Genomic DNA, 27,645 nt, shown 5'->3' on the forward strand with positions numbered 1-27,645 from the left:
GGCCGTACGGCCGCGGGTACAGATGTGCGAAGAGAGGGCCACTGTAATTCCGAGCGTCTGCTAGTGCGGTTCTGTCGCGTGAGCTTGAGAGGGCGTCTTCTCCATCTTCCTGTTTGTTTAAAACTGCAAGCGTTGTGTAGAAGGGTTTGATGTTTATGGGTTACTCCTGCACCACGGAGGTCAGGCCGGCCTGTCAGTCTCACGGGAATGGTGTCACCATGTTACATTTGTGTGGTATGTTTAGCTTGTTAATAAATAGAACACTTTTTGTTTCCTGACTGCATAGTATGTTTTATGGTATGGAAAACAGAAAAGTGCACAGAAGAAAAATACAGTACCTGCAGTTCTTCTGTTTGCTTAAAAAAACAGCATGTGTGAATGTGTGTTTTGTGACTATTCGTGTATATATATGTATATGATATATATTCGGGGTCACATTGTAGATTTTTTTTTGCTCAGTTGTGTTTTCACTTAACGTATGGTGAACATTTTTCTCCGTCAGTAAGATATTTTGCTTGATGATTTTTAATGGTGGTATATATTCAATACTCCGTTGAAGGGAAAGGCCGTATTTAATTTGGCCAATACCTTTCTACAGTAACTAACCGTCTTCACAGATTGGGCTTTATGAGCCCCCTCTTTCTAAATGCTCCGCATGAATGCTGCTCATCAGAGAGGGAGGGGGCCACACCAGTTCTCGCTAAAAGCACTCAGGGTCTTGATGCCTATTGAGACCGTGCATAGATGCCATTTACTCGTTTAAAAACAATTAAATAGAAATCATCACCTAGATTGAGTTGATCTGCTGAAGCTAAAAAAAAGATCAAGCCCTTCCAGTCCCTTGAGAAGGTCAGAAGAAAAATGTTAGCATTATAGGGCGTTGTAGCTCTGTTCTCACAGCTTAGTGGAGTGATGTAGGGAATATGTTCATCGAAATATTTCTCTATGTTAGAGATTTTTATTTTTCAGATAAAGAAGGCTGGTTTAATTCAGGAAGAGTTATTTCGTAGGAAATTAAATCTCTGCAAATCCTCTCTCACGTTTCCTCAGGTGCCAGTTCTCCGGCCCGTGATGGCTTACAAACAGTTCAGGGAGGGTTTCTTCAAAGGAAACAATTCTGGATTTTTACACAGTTATCTTTTTATTTTTGATTGGATAGGTAAGGGAAACTTGTATTTCCCCTTTGTGTTTGTCTCTGGGTGATATCGCTGGTTCCCAAACTCAGAATGGTAATTACCGGTAGTGATTCTTTAAAATTTCACCCTGTGAGAATGTTTTCTTGGGTGTGATGAATGACTCCAAAGAACTTCAAAACGCAACCGGTGATGTTGGCCAGGCGCCGGAGAGTGGCTGCTGCTCCGAGATCCGTAATTGTTGCATCTCAGTTTGGTGCGCTCGGTGCTGTCTAATCATGCCGTGTGCTTGGGGGCCGTGAAATGATTTTCTTTTCAAGTCTCAGTGCATCATTTTTTCCAGCCTTGATCAAAGGTCGGAAAACGAGTGTTGTATACGTAGCCAGGGTATTCGTAACTGTCTTACATGCTTAATCTTTTGGATATTTGGTTGAACTCTATCTACGCCTCTTAAATATTGAAAACATAACATTCTTTAATCTACAACTGCAGAGTTAAAATGAATTTCATGTGAAATATTTAGTTGTGGACCACATCTTCAGCTCTTGCTATACCACAGTGGTCTTGTTTTCCCCCTTCCATTGTCTGATAGTGAGGTCATTTTCAGTCCTCTGAGAAACTCTATTCCCAGCCAGATGCAGCTCATATATTAAAAGTAGCACCTGTGGCTAATATCACAGCAGCTTACCATAAATTTACATGGTAACTAGGATTATATCTGTCAAGACGGTTAAAAAACATCTAGATTTAATTTGATTTCCAGTATTGTAGAAGCTCTCCAACATTTTGCTTCATAACTATATTTTAAAAGTTAAAAATCACTCCATTGTTAAGTTTTATAGCACTCCTAGTGCCCATTAAGTTGATTTGTTCAATGGAGGTCAGAGTAAAGCAACTTGGTTACATTAAGATCGGAAACCAACCCATTTGTGACAAATTTAGTCCTTTCGTGTGAATCTTCTCAACGTCTCTGCACTGATTGGATTCAGGTGTAGCTTATGTCAGTAGCATTTAACCTCAAAAGAATGAGCAGTGTGATTGGGTGGTTGTAAATTATGGAGCGCTTTGCCTTTGCTTGTTCAAACGGAACTGTTGACTGCCGCCCGTGCCTGATTGCCCCGCTGCGTCTGCTGTGAGCGAGAGGATGGGTGGGTTGGAAGACCTCCTGGGCAATTGGGTATGTGTCCTCATCCCTTCCCCGCTCTGCGTGACCCTTTCTAAACCGCTTTATTCCCCGTTATCCTTTGAGTCATCTGCCGCATGTTATGATTTGCACACCTGCAGTTATAAAGTTATTTGGGGGTGTCATTATATCATGTTGTTCACCGATTTTCCAGCATTTATGAATACAATAATGATTTGCTGTAAATCAAGATAATTTACAAGTTACAGGGAATCTGCTCCTACAAGTAAGAATTGAATGATTGATTTCTTTGGTGTCCTCCCATCCGAACGTTGGTCCTCAAAATGAAACCAGTAACCTTTTTCTTTGTATTTGTGAAATGTAACTCACAGTCCAGAACTGAATTAAAGTTTAAGTTCAACCTTCAGGACACTTGGTATTTTAAGGCATGTGAACAAAAATAAGCCAATTAAGAAGTAAGCAACATCTTTTTCTTAATCAGTAGTTGTACCGCCGTGCTCTTGTGAGAGACCCGCAGTGTGTTGGTGTTGAGGGTAGGGCAGCACGCAGTGTCCTAGCGTAGGGCCCGTACCCCAAGTGGGCACGTCTGCTTGGCGTTGGGACTCAGTGCGGCGTCGTTCTGGAGGTGAGCTGATCGTCTTCTCTGAGCCCAGGGCTCACCAAGGCAGTGGAACGGTAGCCGAGAATTACTACGCGTGCGGAAAGGGCTGTGGCGACGGAAAAACTGACTAGGTTGATTACCAGGTGTAATCAATCACTAAAAGATATGAGGAAATACCTATTAATGACCAGTTTGGAGGCTTGTAAAATATCTTTTTGGGTGAATCATGACATCTCTCTTGCAGTTGCGTCCCTAGGATCAAGTCCGCTCCTGGGGGACGTGGGTGCCCTCCTGTGAGTCTGCTGCGGTTTCTGCTCCGTGGAAGGGGGGCTGAAAGCACGTTCCCAGCACCAGTCTGTCACACAGCCTTTCTGCTCACTCCCTCCTCTCCCTCCCCGACTTCTTACCTCATCTCCACGGTGGACCTTTCTGCCCTCCCCAGCACACTGTAAGCTCCTTGAGGGGCAGGGACTGTGCCCCAGGGCCTGGAGCCCAGGGAGGTCCCCAGATCGGTAAATGTATCCCACACCTTCAGGCACAGAGTGTTAGGAAGATCCTGAATCTTCCAGATACATTAAAGGTTTCAGATCTTGTATGGAGAGCAGAAAGATACGAAATTGGTAACTTGTTTTGATGACCAGATTCTTCTCAGTCTTCCATTCCAGCTGGTGGCACGTGTGAATCTGTTTCCAAAGGTGTCAGTTGGCATTGTGAAGGGCACAGGAGCCATGGGGTTGCTGGCGTTGGGGTTCCCCTTGCCATGTAGCCGCCTTCAGGCTCCCTGGGGTCAGCCTCTGCGGGGCCCAGGGGCGGCGTCTCTCAGTGGCCCGAGACACAATCTTAGGGGGCTGGTTTTGAGAACAGAAATAAAACTTATTTTAGAAGACCTGCTCATTTTTAGAGAAGTATTATCTCTGTTCAATTCAGAAATGAGTTAACCCTAAAATAATCACCGATTTGAAGTACCCAGTGCCAGCTTTTATCACTCATTAATGCCATATTACCTTAAGTGGTTTATATATAGGAGAAGTGGCTAATTGAAAGCCAAGTGGACCAATTTTTTAGCACTATGTATAAAGTATTTTTGCATGCATTTGCTTATAAGATAATATTTAGCTTTGTTCTTTCATAAGCAGTATCTCGTTGAAAAATGGAAGCTGGTACTAACTGCATTTTTATTTAGAATTTTGTTTTAAGCCATGTAATATAGTATTGTGTAATTGGCTTTTCATATGAGAGTATATGAGTAAAGTATTTATTCTAATGCATTCCTCATTTGGCAAATTTTGGCTGTTACAGTTGCTATTTGATGAACAAGTATATTCATTTCACATGAAAAAAATTTTCCTTCATTACATCAACACACATTTATTTTTTTAAATACATGCAACTTTTTCTTCACTAAATTAGTAAAAATAAGAAACCGTTACAACAAGACCTGTAACTCTAAGACTGTAATATTCTGGACTGTAATTAACAATGGGCTCTGCTGGTGCATGTTGGGAAGAGGCAGAGAAGAAAGTTAGAATCCAGTGCCTATTTACAAATTAACCATTACCTGCCAAAAGCACATCAGACCCTCACAGCGGACATCCGCTAATCCAGCGGTTCGCCGTTCCGGGCCCTAATGCACACTGTTTTACACGTTAGCGGTTTTGAAGTTCCAGCCAAAGCTGACCTTTCACATGCGCTCCGTTCACGGTAGGAATCTCCACTCACTGCTTCCTGTCAGCGTGGATTATGGTGACACAGCCCAGGGCTCGCTTTGGCTGCAATTAAGTTTTTGATCAGAATTATTTCGTTCACAAACAATCACATTTGTTAAAATGTTACATCTGCCCTGAAAGCCACTGGCAGCCTCTCGGTTTATCAGTGTGATGGGAGTGTAATTCTTCATTTGTTTTTCATCAAACGGCAAACCATCTTATGTATGTTTTTTAATTTTTTCTTTTGCTGGTTTCTGCCTTTCATTTCATTGGGTTTGGAAGGAAACTATGTCTCAATATTAGTACAAATCTGATCGTAGACTTTGGGAATTTGAATGGACTGGTTTTTGGTGCAGAACAAAATTATCCAGTTGAGCCAAGACTCAAATATTATTTCCAAAAGTTGTTAGTGGTGGTTTCGTTTCTCACACGAGGAAACGTTTTAGCTTTGTGAGCGTGGGGGTTCGAGGGTTTGGTCTTTGGTCTGTAGTTCCTGTAGTGTCCATGCCCATGATGTCGCTGTCTCAGTTTTTATCATAGTGCACGTCTCAGGACCCATCACCACTGCCATCGGCTTTGGGCACCGCCACCGAAACCAGCAGGAGCGCTATTAGCCTTGCCTCTCATGCTTCTTCGACAAGCTTTTAAAAGTGGTTTTCTCACTGAGAAATGGCAGCAGAGATATACAAAGTAGCTTTTTGGCTGACTAACCGATTTGTCTGTAGCACGGTGTGGGGAGCAGGGGGACTTTGCAGCTTTGGTGCTGATTTTCGTTGTCTGCCCGGTGTCGTCATCCTCCTGTGAGCCCTCCCACCTTGGAGGAGAAGAGGCTGTTGACGTGGTAGTTTCATGGGTGGGGGGTGCTTTGGGAGCACGGGATTAGAGGGTGACTTAAAATAGAAATTAACCTTTGACTTGATTCTGTGTGAGAGTGGAGGCTGGGTGGTGCTGGGGGCTGGGGAAAGAGCATGGGAGGTTGTGAAGTTAGGGATGCCCGAGTGCTGCCTGAAATTCCAGCATTGAGCATGGAAGTTTTAATTGCTTTATGTATGTATGTATGTATGTATGTATGTGTATATATATGCCTTACATGTACATATGCTTTACATATATATATATTAGAATGCTATTAAAGGAATTTATAACTACCTTTAAAAAATTACGTTAAAACCCAAACCATTTCCCATTTTCTTTGATGTAACCAAAGTCATTCATAATTAACTCATGGAATTACAAGTGGCAAAAGGAAGGTGCCACACCGAAAACGTCTCTTTATTTAGCCATAATTTAAAAAACTTTAAAAATAAAGTAGGGCTTACTTATACTTCTAAAATCCAGAGGCTTTACTTAAATGAATAATGTAAATATCGGCTATATCAATTTGCCCTTCATTTTCTCTGTTGTCAGATCTGTGAGCAGATTTTTCATAAATCCATTACCGTAACTGTGTTTTTAGTTTTAAAAATATCATATTTGGACTATGCCTGCTTATCTCTACCATTTAAAGGAAATACATTTAAAGAAAATACTGAATAGGGAAGAAAAGGCATACAACTGTAATTGAATAACAATAAAAATTTTTAAAAAATGCTGAATAATGTTGAATTTTGAGAGGAAACACCCGCCTGGAACCCTCTCAGGACAGGCATGTGAGTCCCTGTCAGCTGTCACGACCCAGGACCCCCTGCCTTGTCATGGAAAGTGGTGCCCACATGTGGCTGCCCAGAACGTGTGCCTGTCTTACAAGTGTGTGCGAATGTAGCTGTTGATTTTCTTGCATCCAGATTTTACTGCGTCTGTTGGGTTTTGAGATTCTGAAATCTTTAGAACTTTATATCTGTCACCTGTGACACCCATGTCATGTGCATAGGGCTCTGCTGGGTGGTGGGAGCCTCCAGCAGCAGTGACGGGGCCCACTGCAGCCTGGGGCAGCCAGGGCAGAGTGACCCAGTGCTCCCACCTGTGTGGTGCACCGGAGGCCACTGAGGCCCTCTGCAGCGTCCACTGCGCGCGTGTGCACGGTCTGCACCTGTGCATGGTCTCCACGCTCGCACCGTCGGTGCGCCTGAGGAAGGCAGCAGGTGAAACGTGTATGAAGGTTCAAAAGCGCTTTTCTGAATGGCTGAGATGGATGGTTGTGACTTGGGACCTGCTCTGACGGCACACGAAACTGAAAGATAGATCGGTCACTTCACTGCCTGGAAGTTTTAGTGGAGCTTGTAAAACACACCTGAGGTACCACGAGGTCATTCATGTCCGAGACGAACTCTAGATTCTCCCCTGACTGCCAGGAAAGTCAACACCCTCACTTTTAACAGCAACCTGATGGCTGGCTTAGGGAGACCCAGTCTGTGCTCGGAGAATAATCTTTAAAAACCCCACCAGGGTATGCAGCACTCTCCTCTTTGTGCTGGTCACGCCGCACAGCGGGAGGAGCCCCACTGTCACCGAGGAAGCCGGGGCTGAGAGAGGAGTCACTGTCACGGGGAGGGGTGCTAGGCCTGCACCCCAAGTACACTCTCCCTTCTGGGACTTTCTGTGTCACAAGACTGTTCAGCATTTTGTATAACATTCTGCGTGAGCCTGGAGAGATCTAATGTTAAGGCAGAACACCTTTTGTACAGAAAATTAGACGAAAAAATCGTTAAGGCCTGCTTTTCGGGGCCTTGGGGATCTGGGCCAGGCAACCGCTGCCGCCCCCGCCAGTGCCAGCCTGTCGGTCTCAGGAAGCCGGGCTGCCTGGGTTGTGCGTTTCTTTCAAAAACACCCAATTTACTTCTGACCTCATGCCCACTCCCTATATTCACAGCTCAGCATATTTTTTTGTTTTATTTTAACTCTAGATTTGCAACTGGTCATAATTCTCAAGGTTGCAATGAAGAATATATCTCAGGGTGCCAGGGAGCGTGTGGCCCCCAAGTTTGCACTGGGTGTCCCAGGAAGAGATTAGGCAGGCTAGGAGGGTAACGGGGACTTTGACCTCATGGTGAAATGCTACCAGTATCACAATTTGGGAGAGTAAGGATGGAGATCGTTTCAGAGCAGTCAGTTGTCCCTTGGTTTCCAAGACCCCTCACGGATACCAAAATCCGTGGGGTTCCTTACATAAAATGGCCTGTGAACTCGACATGAGGTGAACAGCGCTCTAGTGAGTCCTGGAGAAAGCCCGAGTGTCTGTGGCAAGGCGGAGGGCTGCAGCAAGACACGCCTGCACCTCGCTCGTGTGGGTTCGGGGTGGTGCTGCGGGGGCAAACCCCGATTTTGCCTTGTGGAGCTGTGCGGGATGTGCTTGGTTTTTTGATCCGTGGGTGGTTGACTCTGTGGGTGTAGAACCCGTGGGTGTGGAGGGCTGACTGTGCTCTGTTGTCTAGGCACTAAAGACAGAAATACATAAAGCTCTTTTTTAAAAAAAATACTAACTTTATTGGGGCGACACTTCAATAAGATTATATAGGTTTCAGGTGTACAGTTTCTGTGATACATCTTCTGTATGTGGCATTGTGTGTTCACTACCCAAAGTCAAGTCTCCTTCTGTTTCCATAAATTTGGCCCCTTTACCCTCCACTTACTTGCTCGCTCTCTCTTCCTCTGGTAACCACCATGCTGTTTTTGTCTGTTGCTCTCTGTTTTCTATCCCGCACATGAGTAAAATCACGTGGTTCTTGCCTTTTTCTGTCTGACCTACGCTGTTTAACTTGATAGTCCCGAGATCCATCTGTGTTGCAAACAGCGGTGTTTTATCTTGCGGCTGAGTAGTCCTCCGCTGTATTTGTGTGCCGCATCTTCTTTAGCCAGTCTGCTGTCTGCCAGCACCTGGCTGTTCCCATCACTTGGCACCGTGAATGATGCTGCAGTGAGCATGGGGGACATGTGTCTTTATGAGTAAACGTTTTCAGAGTTTTCAGGTAAGACCCAGAAGAGGGATTGCTAGGTCATAAGGTAGCTCTGTTCTTAATATTTTGAGGGACCTCCATACTGTTTCCTGCAGTGGCCGTACCGGTTTACGTTCCCATCAGCAGTGAATGAGGATTCCTTTTACGTGTAGCTAGCTCATCCCGACTCCTCGTCATGTCCTCACGGCCTCTCATTGGTCCTTTCCTGGACAAATAGAGCAGCTGAGTGTGGAAGCCGGGTGGCGTGCCCACTGTCACACGTGTGGCTGGAAGAAGTATTTGAGGATAAGAACCTGGGTCTCAGAGAAACCTACCTGGGGGATCTTTCCCCAGGACACACTGCCTACAGGTGGGAGAAGTTGATGACAATGGCCCTGTCGTTTCACGTGTGGGGGGCGGAGGTTTTACCTGGTTCGGTTGTTAGGGTTTTGCCACAGCAGATTGTTAGTACCTGCACTGATGGGTTGTAGTACCTGCACTGATGGGTTGTAGTACCTGCACTGATGGGTTGTAGTACCTGCACTGATTGGTTGCTTTAATAGGTGCTGAGCTAAAGAGGGTTTTATCCTATTATCAGATGTTTTCACTGGACGTTAAAAAAGGATTAAAAACCAATTTCTCATTTATTCCATGAACCCCCAATTGAACAGTTGCTCTCTAATTTGGCCCCGAAACTCCGCACTGTGTGTTGGTAGAGAATTCAAAGAATCTTTTGTGTTCAGAAGACCTGGCTTAAAAGGTACATTTGGTACACATGTCTCCACTGCATGATCGAACTATTTACATGAAATGATTTCTAAAAGGGAAAATTACCCATTCTATGTGAGATTGTGCAGCTTTTAAAAAATAAGTAAAGAGGACCAGGAGCCACATGGGAAATGAGTAGGATGTTTTCATGTTAAAAGAAGGCTCAGGGTATACAATAAATAAATATTATGACAGTTGTGGGAAAAGGGCACGAGGAAAAATAAAGACAAAATATATGGTAGCTTTTTCTAAGCTTCTGTAATGCGTTATTTTCTCTTGCAATCAAATTTTTAAAATTAAAATGACAGGAAACTTATTTTTGCTAAAATCAGCATTGAGGTAAAAGAAATAAATGAAAACAGTGTATTCTGACATCAGGGATTTGTCCCAAATGCACATGTGTGGGCTTTGGAGTTGGACACACGGGTATTGGAACCCCAGCCTCACGTTTCCTGAGGGTGTGACTCTGGGCGTGTGACGTGTGCTGGCAGAGCCTCAGTCCTGTCCTCTGCAGAACAGGCACGACAACCTGCTCGCGAGGTGGTGTGAGCGCTTGTCCCTGGGCTTGTTGCTCAGCAGGTGCCTGTCATGTTCTCCCCTCCCTTCTTCGTCCACAGAGCCGAACAGTGAGCGTCATCGGTATCTCAGGCCTTGAGATCCACCACGATCCACGGTCAGGAGGGATCAGTTATGTTCAGAAGGTGCTACCTGATCAGAAAAGAGTCTACTCAGGTGTTTCTGTGTTTTGATAAAATAACTTACGGTTGATGCTGAAATAATCAGAAGGTAATCAGAGATATCCCGTTCCTTGTGCCTACCAGATGCTGCCGCAACTGTTAGTGCCTAACATTCTTTTTTCTTGGACATCACAGTGTGTGTGTACGGCGCATTGCTGTGCGATTGGTACACATCGCCTCTCTGTGCCCAGGTGGGAACCTCAGCCCAGCCAAGTCATGTGTAATGGCTTGTTCCACATCTGGGTCTCAAGCCCAGGTTTCAGACTCGTACGCTGGATAGCCTTTCCGTCTCATTGCACTGCTTCTGATCCAGTAGGTATGTTTTTAAAATGTCTTGTCCTCAACACCATTTATTGAATAAACTACCTTTAGTCTGTTGTATGTGTTTGTTTCTTCTGTCAAATATTAATTGACTATAAAGATGTAGATTTATTTCTGGGCTCTCTGTTCTGTTCCATTGATCTAAATGTCTGTTTTTATGCCAGTACCATGCTGTTTTGATTACTATGGCTTTGTAGTATAGTTTGATATTAGGTACAATGATTCCTCCGACTTCGTTCTTCTTTCTCAAGATTGCTGTTTGCTATTTGGGACCTTTTGTGGTTCCATATACATTTTTGATATATTTGGTCTAGTTCTGTGAAATAGGTCATTGTTATCTTGAACGGAATTGAGTTGAATCTAGATTGCTTTGGGTAGTATGGGAAAATTGGACAGATGGTGTGCCAAAAAGTGAAACTAGACTATCTTCTTATGTCCCACTTAATAATAAATTCAAAAATGGATTAAAGTCTTGAAACTTAGACCCAAAGCCATAAAAATCCTAGAAAAAAACATAGGCAATAAAATCTCAGACATTACTTGTAGCAATATTTTTTCTGATATATCTCGTTAGGCAAAGGAGACAAATGAAAAAATAAACAAATGGGACTACATCAGACTAAAAAGTTTTTGCACAGCAAAGGAAACCATAACAAAATAAAAACAACCCACAGAATGGGAGAACACATTCGACAACACATCTGATAAGGGGTTAATACCCAAAATTTATAAAGAGCTTATAAAACTCAACACCAAAAAAAGAAACAATACAATTTAAGAAATGGGCAAAGGACCTGAACAGACACTTCTCCAAAGAGCACACACAGACGGCCAACAGACACATGAAAAGATGCTCAGCCTCACTAATCATCAGAGAGATGCAAGTTAAAACCTCAATGGGATATCATCTCACACCTGTCAGAATGGCCACCATCAATAAATAAACAACAAGTGCTGGCGAGGGTGTGGAGAAAGGGGAACCTCTTTGCACTGTTGGTGGGGATGCAGACTGGTGCGGCCACTGTGGAAAGCAGTATGGAGAGACCTCGAAAAATTAGAAATGGAACTGCTTTATGACCCAGCAACTCCACTTCCGGGAATTTATCTGAAGAAACTTGAAACATCAGTGTGAAAGAACATAAGCACCCCTGTCTTCACTACAGCATTACTTACAATCGCCGAGATAAGGAAGCAGCCCAAGTGTCCGTCAATAGGTGAGTGGAATTCTGCTTGGCTGTAAAAAAGAAGAAAAATTTGCCCTTTGCAACAGCATGGGTGGACCTAGTGACCATTATGCTAAGTGAAATAAGCCAGTCGGAGAAAGACAAATATGTATGACTTCACTCACATGCGGACTCTAATGAACAAGCTGAACTAGCAAGCACAATAGTGGCAGACTCACAGATAGAGAGCAGGCTGACAGCTGTCGGGGGTCGGAGGGCTGGGTGGGAGTGGAGGACAAAGGACTCACGGACACGGACAACAGTGTGGTGATTGCAGAGGGGAGGGGGCTTTAAGGGGGATAAATGGTAATGAAAAAATACAATAAAAATAATACAAAATAAAATGTTCTAGTCCTCTGCAGATCAAGTAAAAATTTAAATATGTTAACCACAGTTTAGCTGTTGCCTTATTGATGAACATTTGGATTCTTTAGGATGTGCATTATTATATCAGTTCTGTAACAAGCACCCTTAGGTTCCCTGAGTACAGGTGTCAGAGTTTCCTTGGATCCCAAGCTGAAATTGTGGGATAACCCTCTGGTATGCAGATTAATACAAAAATGAAGGTTCGGGATTCTGAGAAGTTGGGGGCGTTGGGACAGGCGCATTGCAGCCCAGTGATGCGGAGGCTCGTTGCCATCAGAGAATCCCTGCCCATGCAGGAGACCAGTGTGACTCCGGGTTACCTAAGCCCTCGTGACTTCAGAACCCCGGGAGCCCATTTCCAAGTGGTGGAATCTAGGGAGGTGTGCATGAAGTGCAAGGGTCCTGGGAACAGGAATAGCCTGCGGGGCCTTAGGCCAGGCTGTGAGTGCCTTGGGGCGAAAACAACCCTCTTACATTCTTCACCAGGGTTCCCTGTTGACAGCACTGGCTGGGAAAGCCACGAGTAACTCTGTTACCCTCGAACGTTTACAGCTGTGCCTAGTGTTACGTTCAAACCTCAGTTACTGAATGTGGATGGAAAAAATACTTGAAAATGGTATTTTCCCTTTGATTTCCCAACTGAAAAGGGTCCAAGTTGTGACAGAAATGTAACTACTTGTCTCCTTTCCTGTACAGATACCTGTGAGACTGAAAAATGGGGCTGGCCGAGTGGCCGTGGTTCTGCACGCGCTGGACTTGAGTTAGGATGTGGTGGGGGGGACCTCAGTGGAGCTGGAGGTGGGATGCGGACGCCTGGCCTCTGCCAGGCCTGCGTCTTCTAATCGTGTCTGAGGAATCTCCCTGCTTTCAGCGGAGGAATCCTGTTTTACGCTGGTCTTGATGGGCAAAGATAATTACATGTATTTGCCTGGGTGAGCAAATCAATAAGCTTGTAATAAGGTGTATCAGACCATTTCTTTGGCAGGACTGACCAGAGCAGCTTGTGAGGCAGAGCCGTTTCCAATGGAGCGCGAAGAGCTTTGAAAACTCTCAGGAATAGCAGAGAGCAGGATTTGAAACCACTCTTAAACAGTTGTTTGTTTTCCTCTTCCCCACCCAAGTTTATAAAAATTTGGTCAGACAGGCATTTTGTTTTGATTTAAAATTTTTTCAGTGACTTGTTATCTGCCGAATGCACATGTGTTTCTGCGCTTTTTCTTTCACGATTGAAACATTAAACCCTTCCTTTAAGTCCCCCTACAAACCTCCCTGCCCAGTGAGGTTTGCCTGTATGAGGAGGGCGAAGGGGTTTGGACCCCGGAGAACCTCGCAGTTTGAAGTCTGCCTGTGCAGTTGCGTCCTAGAAAGGGCCGTGCTTACCGCCACGTGGGCTCTTTGTCTTTCTCTTCTACCAAGGTTCCCTGTCCCCCCAAGACACGGTTCATGTGGGCGTTCCAGCTTGGTTAATCAGACCAAGAGTGCCTGTGACCATGGCATGAGACATGAGTGAAACATTTGTAAAAATTTGGCTCATAGTAAGTAAGCCCCATAATTTGTTTTAAAGAATTACCTCTTCAGTGACATTCTAAAAAATCTCCCAAAGACTGTGGTTTATAACACCACACCTGGTCCAGATTGTACTGGATGAATCCATATTTGCTTCGTTGTAAATGATTTTGAGGGTGGAATTCTTGGATTGTTTTCTGTCTTGTAAGCCCTTGACATTGTACTGGTACCTGTGTGCACACAAACCTCCCGACATGGGAAAGGCCAGCTCAGCCTCCCACTGAAATGCAGGTTGGCTGCGTTTATTCTGCATGTTCCTAGAACGAGGAAACGATATGACAATAAACAGAAATGCCCTTGCTGAAGAGAGAAGGGAAGCTGGTGTTTATCTGGTCAGGTGGTTTAGATTAGCCGTGATGCGGCTCTGTATTATGTTACTTTAAATCATTGTGTCCCAACAGGACATAAATTACGAAGATTGTTACAGTATGTTTCATCCTATGTAAGATCAACAAATTGGAATAATTTTTTTATAGGAAAATCACAGTGCTTTTGGCAAGGCTATTGAAGCCTTTAATTTGACTTGAGTATTTCTCAAATATTATTGCCTAATAGATAAAGTATGATTTGCATAAGGTATGAAATAATGAACTTAAAAGCGAAAGGGAAGAATTTCTCTGTGGTAACTGCATCGAATGGCCGCATACTCGCACCCCATCGGTACCTGCGTTTCTTTGTCCCTGTGCTTTAGCGCCAGTTGTGGGCGTGCCTTCCCTTGGTGGGTCGTGGAGGAGCTGGGCAGTGCTCTGGGCGGGGACGGAGCCCGCCCGCCCTCACCTGCACAGAGAGGGCGCCTGCCCCAGGGGCGGGGGGTGGGGGGGGCGCAGCTGAATCGCAGCCTGCTCTAAGGAGGACAGAAATGAACGATCCCATTTCTGTCCATTCAGGGAAACAAACCGTCTTTTCCTTTCAGGATTTTGCAAATTATTTAAAAAAACAAAAAACAAAACCCTAACCCCCCAAACTCTACTTGATCAACAGCTCAAGTTAAGGTAATTTATATTGGACGATTGCAAAAAGAATCAACTTAAGTAAACATTTATTCTTTTAAATGTTTCCTCTATTCATTACTGTTTTCTGAGTTATTGGCTTATTTGTGGATTTTTAACACAGAGACTTATAATTATTCATTTGTATTCAGGATGCAGCTAAGTTTATTTGACCACACAGTAAATTTTCTAGATTAAAAAAAGGCATGAAATTACTGTGTGTGGGACTCAGGCAGACTGGACCCCGTTCAGCGTAGCACATTTCTGCACAGAGCCCTCCGCGTGTTGGTACGAGACCTTCTCATACAGTGAGGTTAGAGAGTAGTAGAGCTTCCAATTTCCAGAGACTCGGAGAGATGAGAGGTTTAGGGTTCGCGCAAGGCTATAGCATGAGGTAGAGGCAGGATGAGAACTTTTCTGGTGGGTGATACCGCTCACCAAACCTTGTGAGTCTTTGATACCAAAAACAGGGTAAGTACCAAGCTTATTTTACTCTCTGTGTGTCTCAAGCCCTGAGAGTTTTCTTGTTGTCTGTAGTAATACTGTTTGAAATGCAAAAACAAGGAAGTACCTCGCTTCAGTCTGTAAGGGTGGTAATAGATCTCTCCTTAAGCCTCATCAGAGCAGGTTGGGGATAAATGCTGAATATATTGTGGTTTGCTTCACCTCGGTGTCTGAAGACTGACGGGTTCAGGGACCTTTCCAAGTTCACAACCTGGGTGTGCACTTTGAAACAAATAAATACAGACACCTTACGAGATGGTCTCTTTCCGCACCGGCCTCTTCTGGATTGGCACCGTTTTCTGAGAAGCGTGTCTGGCAGGCCGTTCTTTCCTAGTGACGCCTTGCAGCCAGCTCTCCCCGGAGGTCCTCTGTGGCAACACCAGCACGTCTGGTCGGGCTCGCGCATTTGGGTGATGTGTTTTTCTTACAGAAAATACTGGTAATGCTGCCAAAACTGTACTTAAAAACTCTTAATAGTAAAGTTGATTCCTTTTTAAAAATAAGAAGGTGAGCATGTATTTGTTGCTGTCGTGCAGGCCTTTTTACACCGTCTGATGTTTTGTGCAGTGGGATGAGACTGATTCACAGAATGCGCACTGCTCGTGGAAATGCATTGGCCACCGAGTCATCAGGAGTTGGCTCGTCTCATTGTAGTGTTTTCACATCACCCCCCCCCACCCCGAGCCCTCATCCCCGCCGCCACCCTCTGGTTATTGTTGCAGGGTCTTGCCTTTCAGTTTAATTTAACGGGATCCAGTTTGAGCGGGAGCCTTTTTGCCTTCTCTCTTTCTCTTTTTAAAATTAGGTGCGATAGATTCTTTTTATTATAATGCTAAGGCGAGACAGTTCCGTGTCAGATGGGCACTGGAATTGTATAGTGTAAGCAGTGGTTGCATCTCTCAGAAGGAGCCAGTTGATCATAAAGAAGACAAAGCAGGGAGGAGAGTGCTCTTTTGCACATTCGATTTTCTGAAATGTGTTTGTCCACATACTCCATGTATCTGGTTTGGGTGCATGAAGTTGAGATTTCTATATAAATTTGAATTTTACATTTTATAATGATGATAATACCAAGGAGTGTAAATTCTAACTCTTAAAGGGTTGCTAGGACAAAACATAGAACTTTGGTAGTCTTTGCAATATCCCTTGCCTCATAGGACTCCTGAAAGGCAGTGAATGTGGGTCATCAGTTGGTCAGGAACGAAAACCTCGATGGGACTTTCCTGAGGCAGCTGGCTGACATGAATGAACAGTGGGGCTTCAGGAGTTATTGTGATGTTGGGGAACTGTGGGTGAACGGTTTCTCTTGGTGTGAATTTTGAAACCAGTGTTTCGGTCTGCTTTAGGGGGAAAGGACGGATAGAAAACGAATGAAATGTGTTGATCACGAGAGCAGAACTGGATTGTGAGAGATCCTAGCAGGAGCTAATCAGAGTAAGCTGCTGGTCTGCCCGAGAGTAGCTGGCTTGATGGTCATGCAGGGAGCTGTAATTTCAGCTGACGGGCGGACAGATTCGGAAATGAGTAGTGTCTTCCCAGGGAAACGGCATTCGTACCTTGCGACGCTCTTGGCCACGACGCCCTGCTGGCTCACGTCAGCCGTGCGGAATCTAACTAGAGAACTTCCACTAAAAATGGAACAGAAGCGAAGAGCCCTTAGGTAAAGAACAGTTGTGTGTGCAGGTGTTTTGTTGCTTAGATGGCTGCCTGGAGAAGAGTAGACCCCTCCCAAATGGCAGTCTTCCTAGCCTAGGAACTCGGGAGGAATTTACCAATGTAATCAGAAATCGTAATTCTGCAAAGGAAAACTGTTTTGCACCTTGCCTTTGCACTGAACAGCGTGTCTTGAAGGTGCTACTGTAATTTAGCTAAAAGAGCTGCCTTGTTTTTCCAAGTGGCTTTTGAGGATATTATGCTAATTTCCAAATATGGTGACTTAAGAACGTCTTTTTATTTAAGGCTTTAAAATGTTATGGTTCTGTGAGTGCAGCTTTTGAACGTAATGTTGAGAAGTGAGCACGCTGTCTCATAGGTGGTGTACTAATTAGCCGAAGGGGTGCTAATTTAGCTGAGGGCACAGTAGAGCAGGCTGCTCTTCCAGGAGCTTGCGGGCATTGTCTCAACGCCTGGGGAAGCCAGTTTTAATTTCAGAGTTGGGTACTCTTGGCCCCAGCCATCAGAAATGTTGTTTTTTAAGTGGGTCAAGTAGAAGGCAGGTAAGACTAGTGGCCCGAATGGGGTTGTGCCTGCCCCCTCCCCTCCATAGTGGACTGCCTAGGTAATGGTCATCACGTGAGACCTTTAGTCTGTCTTCTCAGGGAGACACGAGTCACCTGCTTGGCTAAATGCTCACTGACAGATTGCCAGTTGCACCGGAAATCTTCCTGTGAGGATACCCACTTGGAGAAACAGTTTTAAATATGTTTCTGGGTTTCTCAGCCTTGCAAAGGTGAATTTCTTTGGCCTTCCAATTGTTGTTGTAATAGGTTTGGAAAGGAATATATATATATCTCACCTGTCCGGAAAAAGTTCAGCCATTGTCAATGTAACAAGAACAGTTTGTGTGACATTGATGTAACCTGGCAGCCAAGGAGAGTGGATGGGAGTGTGCATGGTGAACAGTGACGACCTCATTGTACTAGTCCATGAGGGCAGTAGATGCTGTTGAGTGAGCACGTGTACTGAGTGGCCCTCACATTCAAAATGACTGAGCGAGTAGACCATCAAATTTTGCATTAAGCTTGAATGTTCCTCTGCGGAAACTATCTGGATGATTCAGAAGGCCGCAGCTATGGGCACCTGGTGACTGGCAGCTTCATCACGACAATGTGCCCACTCATGCATCACGTCTCGTGAAGTTTTTTGTTGAAACATCAAATCTCCCAGGTGACTCAGCCCCCCTACAGCCCAGATTTGGTGCCTTGTGACTTCTGGCTTTCCCCAAAACTAAAATCACCTTCCAAAGGGAAGAGATTTCACACCATCGATGAGTTTCAGGAACGTATGACAGGGCAGCTGATGGGGACTGGGAGAACCATGTGACGTCCCAAGGTGCCTACTTTGAAGGGGACTGAGGTGTCATTGTCCTGTGTACAATGTTTCTTGTATCTTGTATCTTCTTCAGTAAATGTCTTTTTTTCATATTACATGACTAGATATGTTCTGGACAGGCCTTGTATGTGTTAAATGTTAACATGTTGGTGATGATGATAATCAGTAGCATTAACTGAGTGCCTACTAGAATGGCTGGCATACTGTAAAACGTGTTACATGAATTAGCCCCCTTTCACGTATGAGGAAACTGAGGCTCCTTTCAAAGGTTAAGTGATTCCTCTGAGGTCACACAGCTAGTGAGTAGCAGAGCTAGGACTTGAACCTCGGTCTCTGATGCCGTTGGTCTTTGTGATTGACTGGCGTGTTCAAAATATGGGTAACAGTTTGGAGAAAAAAGCATGGATCAAACGCATCTTGGTCGGGTCTGTTTCTTACCATTCTCATGTTGCTAGTCGAGAGTATTTTCTTTGCCCACAAATTAAGATCTGGTGTTCCCTTTGCAGTGGCTAGAGCAGTTAACGGTGTTTTCCATGAGAGAGTTACGTTGAGACACGTAGTCATATTCTGGGGCAAAGACCACCTCTCCTTGCTGCACCCAGCGGCCTTTATGTGATGGGTCAGACACCAACACCCGGGGAAGGTCCCGTCCTGTGACATGTGCGTGCTTGGCAATGATCTTGCCGTGTATTTTGCTTAATAATTTTCATTATTTTTAATTAAAGTTGAAGAAGTACAGACTCTAGCCAAAATTAAGGTAGGTTGTGTTGCCGGAATCTGGTAATTACTTTAATTGATCACAAGATAGTTTCCTTGATCACCAATTAGACTAAATTGCCGATCAGGTTTCAAGACGTGAAGAAATGCCCAAACTGATTTATGTAATAGTGTTTTCATTTCTAATCAGACATAAATATCATTTCCTTCCATAGCAATTGTGTTTTATGAAAGAAGGGTTATGGGCCCACAAACATAAAGGTGATTCATAAACAATGGAGTTCTAATTCATTGAGTTAGTAAAGGAAGTATTTAGAGGCTTAATGGAGGTTGTGCTGGGGAATTACGTTGGAGTTGCTGGTGCTCATTTTCTTAGTGGGAGATACGTTCTTTCTTAGTGCATAATTAAAATAGCCTACAATCAAAATGTAAAAGGCAGCTGATTTAAAGAACATATCAAAGAGAACTGCTCTGAGTAATGAAAGATTCGTATTGTAAATATGTGCAAAGTTAAGTCTTAGAACTTTAATAAATCATACATGGGACCTGACTGAGGCTGCGTTTTAAATTCAGGGTGCTGTTAAACATTTCACAGATTGATACGGGATTTTTGTTTTGGTTTTGTACATCTGATAGTCTTTCATATTTTCATGGAATAAAATGAAACAAAAGGAACTTTAAGAAAAATTAAAGTTTCCAAAGAATACTTGATTTGAGGTTCATGGAAAAATCTTTTAATTGCTGATGGTTTGGAGATTTCCAAATGACAAACTTCATCGGCCCAATTTACTGTGATTGTAATGCTTACATTCCTTAAAATGGCAGACTGACTTAAAAAGTCATACTTCATCATGCATTCATTGACTTGTTCATAAAATGTTTGTAATTTGCAATAGGGGAAAGACTGAAACTATTATCAGCCATTATATGTTATTTGTTGGCCATATGTTTGTTTGAAATGGCCGTGGCTCAACAGAACATGGCTCATAGACAAACTATGCTGTAAATTGGCACTAAAAACCCACCTAAACAGGTAGGCATATGTTAAGAAGTTAACATGAGCCAAAACATTTTAATACGAACCAGGTTCCATAGACTGCAGGATCCCAGCTGCCTTTACAGTGAGGCCTTCATTTGCATGGCTGCTTCATTTTGTCCCCAGACTAATTTTTAAACATAGATCAGGTGTATACGTGGTACAAAATCCAAAAGGTTCCAAAGGGTATAGAAGTCCTTTCCTGTTCTCATCCACCCGTTTCCTCCCCCGCCTTCACTCACGCTATTACTCGTTCCAGAGATACGAATGCGGGTAGTTTTCTCTCTTTCCTTTTTATACAATTCATAAACTATTTCTTTAGTTATGTATCTTGGAATTATTTCCGTGTCGGGATAAACGGTTTCCTCGTGCTTCCTAGTGGCTGCAGGGCATTCCAGTGTAGAATGCACTGTAATGTATGCATTTAATCCGGGCCCTCCTGATGCACATTGGCTCTCTCAAGTCCATGGCTAGTAGCAGCTGTGCTGCAGCGACCGTCCTTGAAATTTACCTTTGAGAATGTCTGCAGACACATGCCCAGAGATGGGACTGTTTGGCCCAAAGGCATAGGCACTTTTTTCCCTGAGGGCATGGGCATGTACAATTTTGATAGATATTGTCAAATTCTCTTCCATGGTGATCGTTAGTTTATAGTCACCAACGATGCACAAGAATGCCTTTTCTCCTGGGTCTTCACCAATAGAATATTATCAAACTCTTTGGTCTTTACCAGACTGATAGATTTAACTTAGTTCCCCCCAGCTTTATTGAGATAGAATTGACCTTCAACTTAGTTTAATTTGCAAATACAGTTTATTTTGTGTCTTTTGTTTGTTGTTTGCTTTTGTTACCACATAGAAAAAAAAATTAATATAATAAGATTTATCTATTTTGTAGTAGTGGTTTAAAGTTTTCTGCATATGGAATTTATATATTTCTTATTCAGTTTACTTCTAGATAATCTTTGGTGTCATTTTAGGTGGGATCTTTTCTTCCAATGTACTTTCTAAATAGTAGTTTATATTAAAAGGATGTTGAGTATTTTTGGCTTTATTTTATTCTTGACTTTAATGGGAATTCTTTTGGTGTTTCCCTATTAAGAATGATCCTGAGGATATATTCTAATCATTTAAGGAGGGTTCATATATTCTTCTTAATAATTTTAATACATAATAAATATTGAATTTATCATATATCTTTTCAGAATTTACAGAAGTCATGAATTTTTGATTAATGTGATAAATTATAGCAATATATTCCCTAATATCGAACCATCCTTGTATTCTCATATTAAATCCTATTTACTCACGCTGGCTGGTGTGGCTCAGTGGATTGAGTGCCGACTTGTGAACCAAAGGGTCACCGGTTCAATTCCCAGTCAGGGCACATGCCTGGATTACAGGCCAGGTCCGCAGTAGGGGGCATGGGAGAGGCAACCACACATGGATGTTTCTCTCCTACTTTCTCCCTCCTTTCCCTTCTCTCTAAAAATAAATAAATAAAATCTTAAAAAAAGTCCTATTTGCTCATGGTGTTTTGTTCTTTCAGTATATTGCTAGGTTTTGTTTATTAATATTTCAGTAAGTATGAGATGAATTTATGGTTTCATTTTATGTTATCTCTGGGAATTTGGAGACAATGTTATGATAGTTTATAAATATAACTTGGAAACGGTCTTTTTCTATGCTTTGGAACAGAGCAGTTAGCATTAGAGTTAGCCTGATGAAAGACGGGACTGGGATTCATGGGTTCCTCTGTGAAACGACTGGGAGCTGTCACTCTTCGGTGCCATCTGTGGACATACTTCTCTTTTGTAATTGCTTAATTGTTTAGATATTTTCCCTTCTGGGGTCAGTTCTGATCATTTTTATTTCTCAGGGAACTATTTTACCTAAGTTTTACAATTTGAGTAAACTTTGTATTTGTTTAAAATTTATTTTATCTGTAGTACTTCCCTATTTTCATTTCTTCTTTTGTTTATGTGTACTTTCTCTGTCTTTGTTTTTTAGATGAAGTAACCGATTTCCTATTGTATAAATTTTTCAGATACAGCCTTTTGATGTATTCTACCATTTTTCTTTTTTCTAATTCATTTACATCTACTTTTCTCCTATATTTTTCCTGTTCTCCTCCTTCAGTTTATTTTGTTGTTATTTATTTACCTTCTTGATTGAGTCCTTCCTTCCTCCCTCCCTTCCTTTTGATATATCCACTGATCTTTAGAGAGGGAGAGAGGAAGGGGGAGAGAGAGAGAAAAAGAGAGAGGTAGAGAAATCGATGTGAGTGAGAAACATCGATCGGTAGCCTCCTGTACCCACCCCGACTGGGGATCAGACCTGCAACCTAGGTTTGTGCTCTGAGTGGGAATTGAACCTGCGACATTTTGGTGTGTGGGACGATGCTCCAACCGACTAAGCCACACAGGCCAAGGCTTAATTTATTTATTTTTATTTTATCATGTTCGTTAATTTAAGGTAATTTAAGTATTTAAAATGTTTACTCGTATTATTGCTATTTAGATGCATCCTATATATAGTACTTATTACATTATTAATTTCTTTTTCAGTTTTGGTGTCTTTGACTCAAGATTTTTGTTTTGTTTTTTGACTCAAGATTTTTAAATGAAATATTTAAAAAAATTTCCATGCAGTATTTTGCTGCTCTTGGGCCCTAGTTTTGTTTGAATTTTATCAGAGAATGTTGTCAGTACTATTTCTACTTCTTGGAACGTATTGAGATTTTCTTTGCGGGCTAATATATGATCACTTGCTGCGAATGTTTGGTAGATATTTTTAAAGATACAGTCTCAGTTTTTAGAGTAGAAGATATATTGACTAGGTCTGCCTTTTGAACTGTGTGTTTAAGTAGTCGCATCCTTGCATTTGTTGGCCTGAGGGCCCTGGATGGAGAGATGTGAATTGAAGTGTCTAACTGCGCAGGCTTCTGTGTGTCCTGCCTTTCCTGTCGTTCCTGCCTCATTGATTTTGCTGCTTTGTCATTTGCGGTATAAATACTCACAATGGTTTAATCTTTATTGTGGCTATGCTTTGTAACTGTAGATTACCCTTATGATTTCTTCTGAAAAGTCTTTTTTACATTTGGCTGTGTCCTTTTAGTGTTTAGTGGTTGGGTTTTGCTTTGTGATGCCTTGTAAAGTTTTCTCTCTTAATTGGTTGGATTTAGGCTCTTTATTGATTGAAAAGATGTTTGGCCTTATAAAATATCACAGAACCAGTGTACTCCTTTAAGTCATGGTTTGGATTGTGTTTTCTTTGCTTCATTTTAATTGTGCTTTTCTTCAATTAATTGTGAATGTTTTCATTTCCATTTTGGCTCTTCTAGTGGATACTATTATAACTATAATTTTACATAGCGAACTTAACCCTTTATTTGTGTAGAAGGCATTTCGACAGCATTTCTTTGCATAGTGGTCTCTCCACTCAGCAATATCAGAATTATACTTCTGTTTTCCCTCACTATACAACTTTAGTTCACATTATTTTTAGTTTTATTAGTTATATTTTATACCTTTATATGTACATCTGTAACATTTGATATTTCAGCTTTCAAGACTTTTTAAAACTTTCATCTACCTTCCCCATTTCTTTCCCTTTTTCCTTCAGTCCTTTTAATAGTTTATAACTCTTGCATTTATTCTGTGATTATATCCCCACAATTGTTTTTAATGTGTTCCTAGGGCTGAGTGAATTTATTGCTTACTGTCAGTACCTTTGGTGTGGTTTCTCTATTCATCTCTTAGTTCCTTTTATTTCATTCTTTTTATTTTTAATTAAAAGATTTTTTTTCTTATTATTTATTTTTAGAGAACGGAGAAGGGAGAGAGAAAGAGAGGGAAAGGAATATCAATCTGTGGTTGCCTTTCAAGTGCCCCCAACCAGGGACCTGGCCCACAACCCACGCATGTGCCCTGACTGGGAATTGAACCTGTGACCCTTTGGTTCACAGGCTGGCACTCAACCCACTGAGACACACCAGCCTGGGCTATTTCATTCTTTTCAAACAAAAATTTCCTTAATAAGGATGAATGGGAATTATTCCCTGAAAAAATTAAAAATTTTGTCTCTTGCATTAATTTTGAACAACAGTTTAATTTAGCTAGGTATAAAATTTTTGTACTTTCATTGCCTAAATTCTTTTCTTTTTAAAGCTTTTATTTATTTATTTTCAGAGAGGGGAAGGGAGGGAGAAAGAGAGGGAGAGAAGCATTGATGTGCGAGAGAAACATCAGTTGGTTGCCTCTCATATGCCCCTACCTGGGAGCCTGGCCCTCAACCCAGGCATGTGCCCTGACAGGGAATTGAACTGGTGACCTTTTGGTTTGCAGGCCGGTGCTCAATCCACTGAGTCACAGCAGCCAGAGCTCATTTCCTAAATTCTTGATAAGTATTGCTCCTCTGACTTCTATGTTGAATGTTGCTGTGTGGAAGGCTGAAGCCAATTAGATTCTTTTCATCCCTATAGGTGAATTGATCTTTTTTTTCTTCAAAGGATTTTTTTCTCTTCAATTGTTGTATACACATGATTGAATTCTTACCATCTGGAGATTTGAATCTTGTATTTCTGGACGTTTTTCTTGAATTACATTTGTAATTTTTCTGGTTTTCTTGTTCTCATTAATAATCATCTATATGTTAAATCTACTTTGTCTTCTGTATTGTTTTCTGATCTTATAAACTTTTGTTGACTTCTACTTTATTTTGCCCATTTTCTCAGTTCTGTTTTTCTTACTGGGTAGTTAGTGGTGTCCCTTCTGCCTTGGGCTGCTCGCAGCTTTTTTTTTTTTTTTAAATAATTTTTATTTTTGATTGCAGTTGCTACACGACATAGTGATTAGATCTTTCTGGAATGGTTTTAGAAAGTCCGTGCCTTTAGCTAGTTCAGGCGCTTTAGATTCCAACTGGCATCCTGGTAACAAGTAGGCGGGGCTGCGAAAACTCTTAGAAAGAAGGGACAGATGCTCTTCATCATCTGCCAAGCCTGCTGTTGAGTCATAGTCCTTCTTCATTATGTTTCAGGTAATTAGAATTCCCTTTTGAGGTTTTACTCTTTTCTTCTCCTATCCACTCACATAACTTTGTTGCAGAAATTCCACTTTAATTTGAATGTGTATTGTTGCGGATGTTTTTAATTTGTGGATTCGAAAATAAATATTTTGGGGATTATTTGGCTTTGTTCTGTGGAAGGAGGGCTATGGAATCGCCCCCTTGTTCCCAGAGCAGGCTGTGTGTTCTTCCCCTAAGGGGGAATTAGGAGTAAGTCTTGTGTAAATGGTTCATTAGGCTTGGTGACATTTTATTAAATGCAAATATCAGGTGACAGTTGAGGGAAATATATAAAGCTGAGGAGAATACAAATTTAGAGGGCCTTCGGATGTGCCCCCCTTTTTACATCGTCTGTAGATACGGTCGATGCTTTTCCTTTGGTCTGCGTACCTCTTAGGGTGTGGGTGTCTCTTTCAAGTCTGGTGTCTGATGAGACAGGCTTTGCTGTTGGGCTGACCCTTGCAGTCAGAGACCTGAGGAGCACGTGTGCCATGTTCGGTCACCCATTGGGTCCATGAGGCTCTTGGGAAGTGGTAAGGGGTTCTAAGCACCACTTTGCACCTTTCAGGGTACCATGGTTCGAAGACATGCTGGCCACAGGGCTTAGGAGCTTGGCAGTGACTGACCGGCCGCCTCGTTTGTTGCCGTTAAGCTCTTCCCCCCAGGAGGTGTGCGCCCTAGCGTTACCCCGCAGTGTGCCGTCTGTCAGCTGCTCGTGTGGCGGCCCCTCGTCCTGGCACACGGGAAGAGGAAGGGCTGCTCTTCTGGGAGACGGCCGCTGGAATCTTGGGTTCTCAGGGCTCCGGGAGGGCTCGCTGCCTGTCGTTGTTTTGTGGGGTTCGGCGAGGCGCGGGGGTGGTACTGCCGCTGTGGGCCTCTTACTCCGTGCCTAGTGCCGTGCCACGTGCTCTTACGTGCCCCGCCTCGTTTTTTCATGGAATGGTTACCTGAGTGTTTTATTATTGTCCCCATCTCACTGACGAGAAAACTGAGGCTTGGAATTAAATTACATGGCAGTGAAGTAGTGGAGTTGGGGTTGGAATCCAGGACTCGCTGACTCAAAAGCGCATGCCCTTGACGACTGCGTTGCTGTCTCGGAGGTGATGATTAGTCCTGTAAGTCTTCTAGAGCTAAACAAGAATGAGGCATCATAGACAAACAGCAACAGTTCTCACTGTACATCATGTCATACAGGTTAACTCTGTGTTTGAACAGTTAGGACAGACCTTCCCGTTACACTTGTCCCTTCCCCTCACACAGTCTAGAGAATCAGATGACAGTGTCCCCCCTTATCCGTGGGCAGTGCGTGCCAGGGCCCCAGGGGGTGCCTGGAGCTGCAGGTAGTACTGAACCCCACACATGCAGAGTTTTTCCTGTACACACGTACCTCTGGTAACGTTTAGTTTATGAAGTTAATCCGTAAGAGGCTAACAGCATAACTACTAATAAAATAGAACGACGGTAGTAATGCACTGTCATAGAAGTGACGTGAACGTGTCTCTCTGATTTCCTGTCTGATAGCCGAGGTGGCTACTGGGTGACCAGTGGATGGGACGTGTGCACAGTGGGGAAGTGTGGGACAAAGAGATGAGTCGTGTCCTGGGCGGGACGGAGTGGGACAGTGTGAGATTTCGTTACGGCACTCAGAGTGGTGCACAATTTAAAACTTACGAATTGTTTACTTATGGAATTTTCCATTTAATATCTTCAGACCGTGGTGGGTCGCTGGGGACTGAAACCACGGGACGCGGAACTGTGGATAAGGGGGAACCGTGTGCCGTGAGAGGGCGGGAGAGTGAGGATCACCTTCCCACTGATGACTCCGTGCGTGGTTATTAAATGGTTCTGCTTGAATTTCCTTCCTTTTCCTAACAGGGAAAAACCTTTAGGCCTTAAATGTCAAAATGGAAGTCTTTATCCTGAATAAAGTGGATTCGGAGATAGGAACCATTATGGATGACGAAAATTATTAAAAATGGCATCTTCCATATTTCTCACTGTTAACTTGGATGTGCGCTCTTGTGTCATTTGTTGGTCCAAAAACAACACAACTAACATTAGACTGATTTTTCTGGATGTTGTGATAAAGTAAAATATTTATTTCTGTGGCTGCATTGAGGACTGCCCTGTGAATTCCGCTGTAACTTTGCGATTAATGTGACCTTACCTTAGAGTCCTACCAACTATTTCTGCCTTCTGGGCACAATAGAGACAAACTCCCCTATTGTTTGCAATAACCCTCATACAAATTTGAAAGCAGGCAAAAAAAGGTCTTTTTTCCTCTCAGGACAAGTTTGCCTTCTGCTCAACAAAATTAGGTGAGCAGTTCCCTGTGGTATGAAGACAGTCCTCCAGGTCCCCCCACACCGGTGGCGGGGCCCGCAGCCCTCTGCTGAGAGGCGGGCCCTTTCCTCTGTGAGTGGCAATGCTGGGCACTGGCAGAAAGACCCGGAGCAGGCAAGCCAGTCTTCTCTGTCTCAGCCTGGGTTTCAGTACAAGCAGTACTTCATCCCCTCCTGTCCTGCCTGAGAGATGGAGTAGGGAAGTGGTTCATTTCTGCCAGCGCTTTGACTTAGGACACACTCAGAAGACATTCCCATGCTGACGCCTTCGGGAGCAGCCCCGTCTCGGAAACAAAAGCAACGGCTCTGCGAGAGCAGGGGCTCCTGAGATCTGGGGCCAGGCTCTGGGTCCAGGGCCCTGGGCTGGAGGGAAATTATTCCCGGGCTATTTTGGAGAGTCTAGTCCTGAGGACAATTAAACAGTCCAGACAGGTCACTGGGTGAGACCAATTTCCTGCTTTGTTTATTTGAGCCTGATTGTTTTCACCACGGAGCAGCAGGTCACG

The 27,645-nt window shown here is 43.2% G+C and overlaps 1 protein-coding gene across 4 annotated transcripts in view; it reads left to right on the forward strand.

Moving 5' to 3' along the window:
* PCBD2 (pterin-4 alpha-carbinolamine dehydratase 2) overlaps nucleotides 1-27,645 on the forward strand; it is a 56,147-nt gene that overhangs the window by 26,794 nt on the left and 1,708 nt on the right. The window lies entirely within an intron of this gene.

The sequence above is a fragment of the Desmodus rotundus genome, chromosome 10 (assembly GCF_022682495.2).
Source record: "Desmodus rotundus isolate HL8 chromosome 10, HLdesRot8A.1, whole genome shotgun sequence".
In the NCBI taxonomy this organism is placed as follows: domain Eukaryota; kingdom Metazoa; phylum Chordata; class Mammalia; order Chiroptera; family Phyllostomidae; genus Desmodus; species Desmodus rotundus.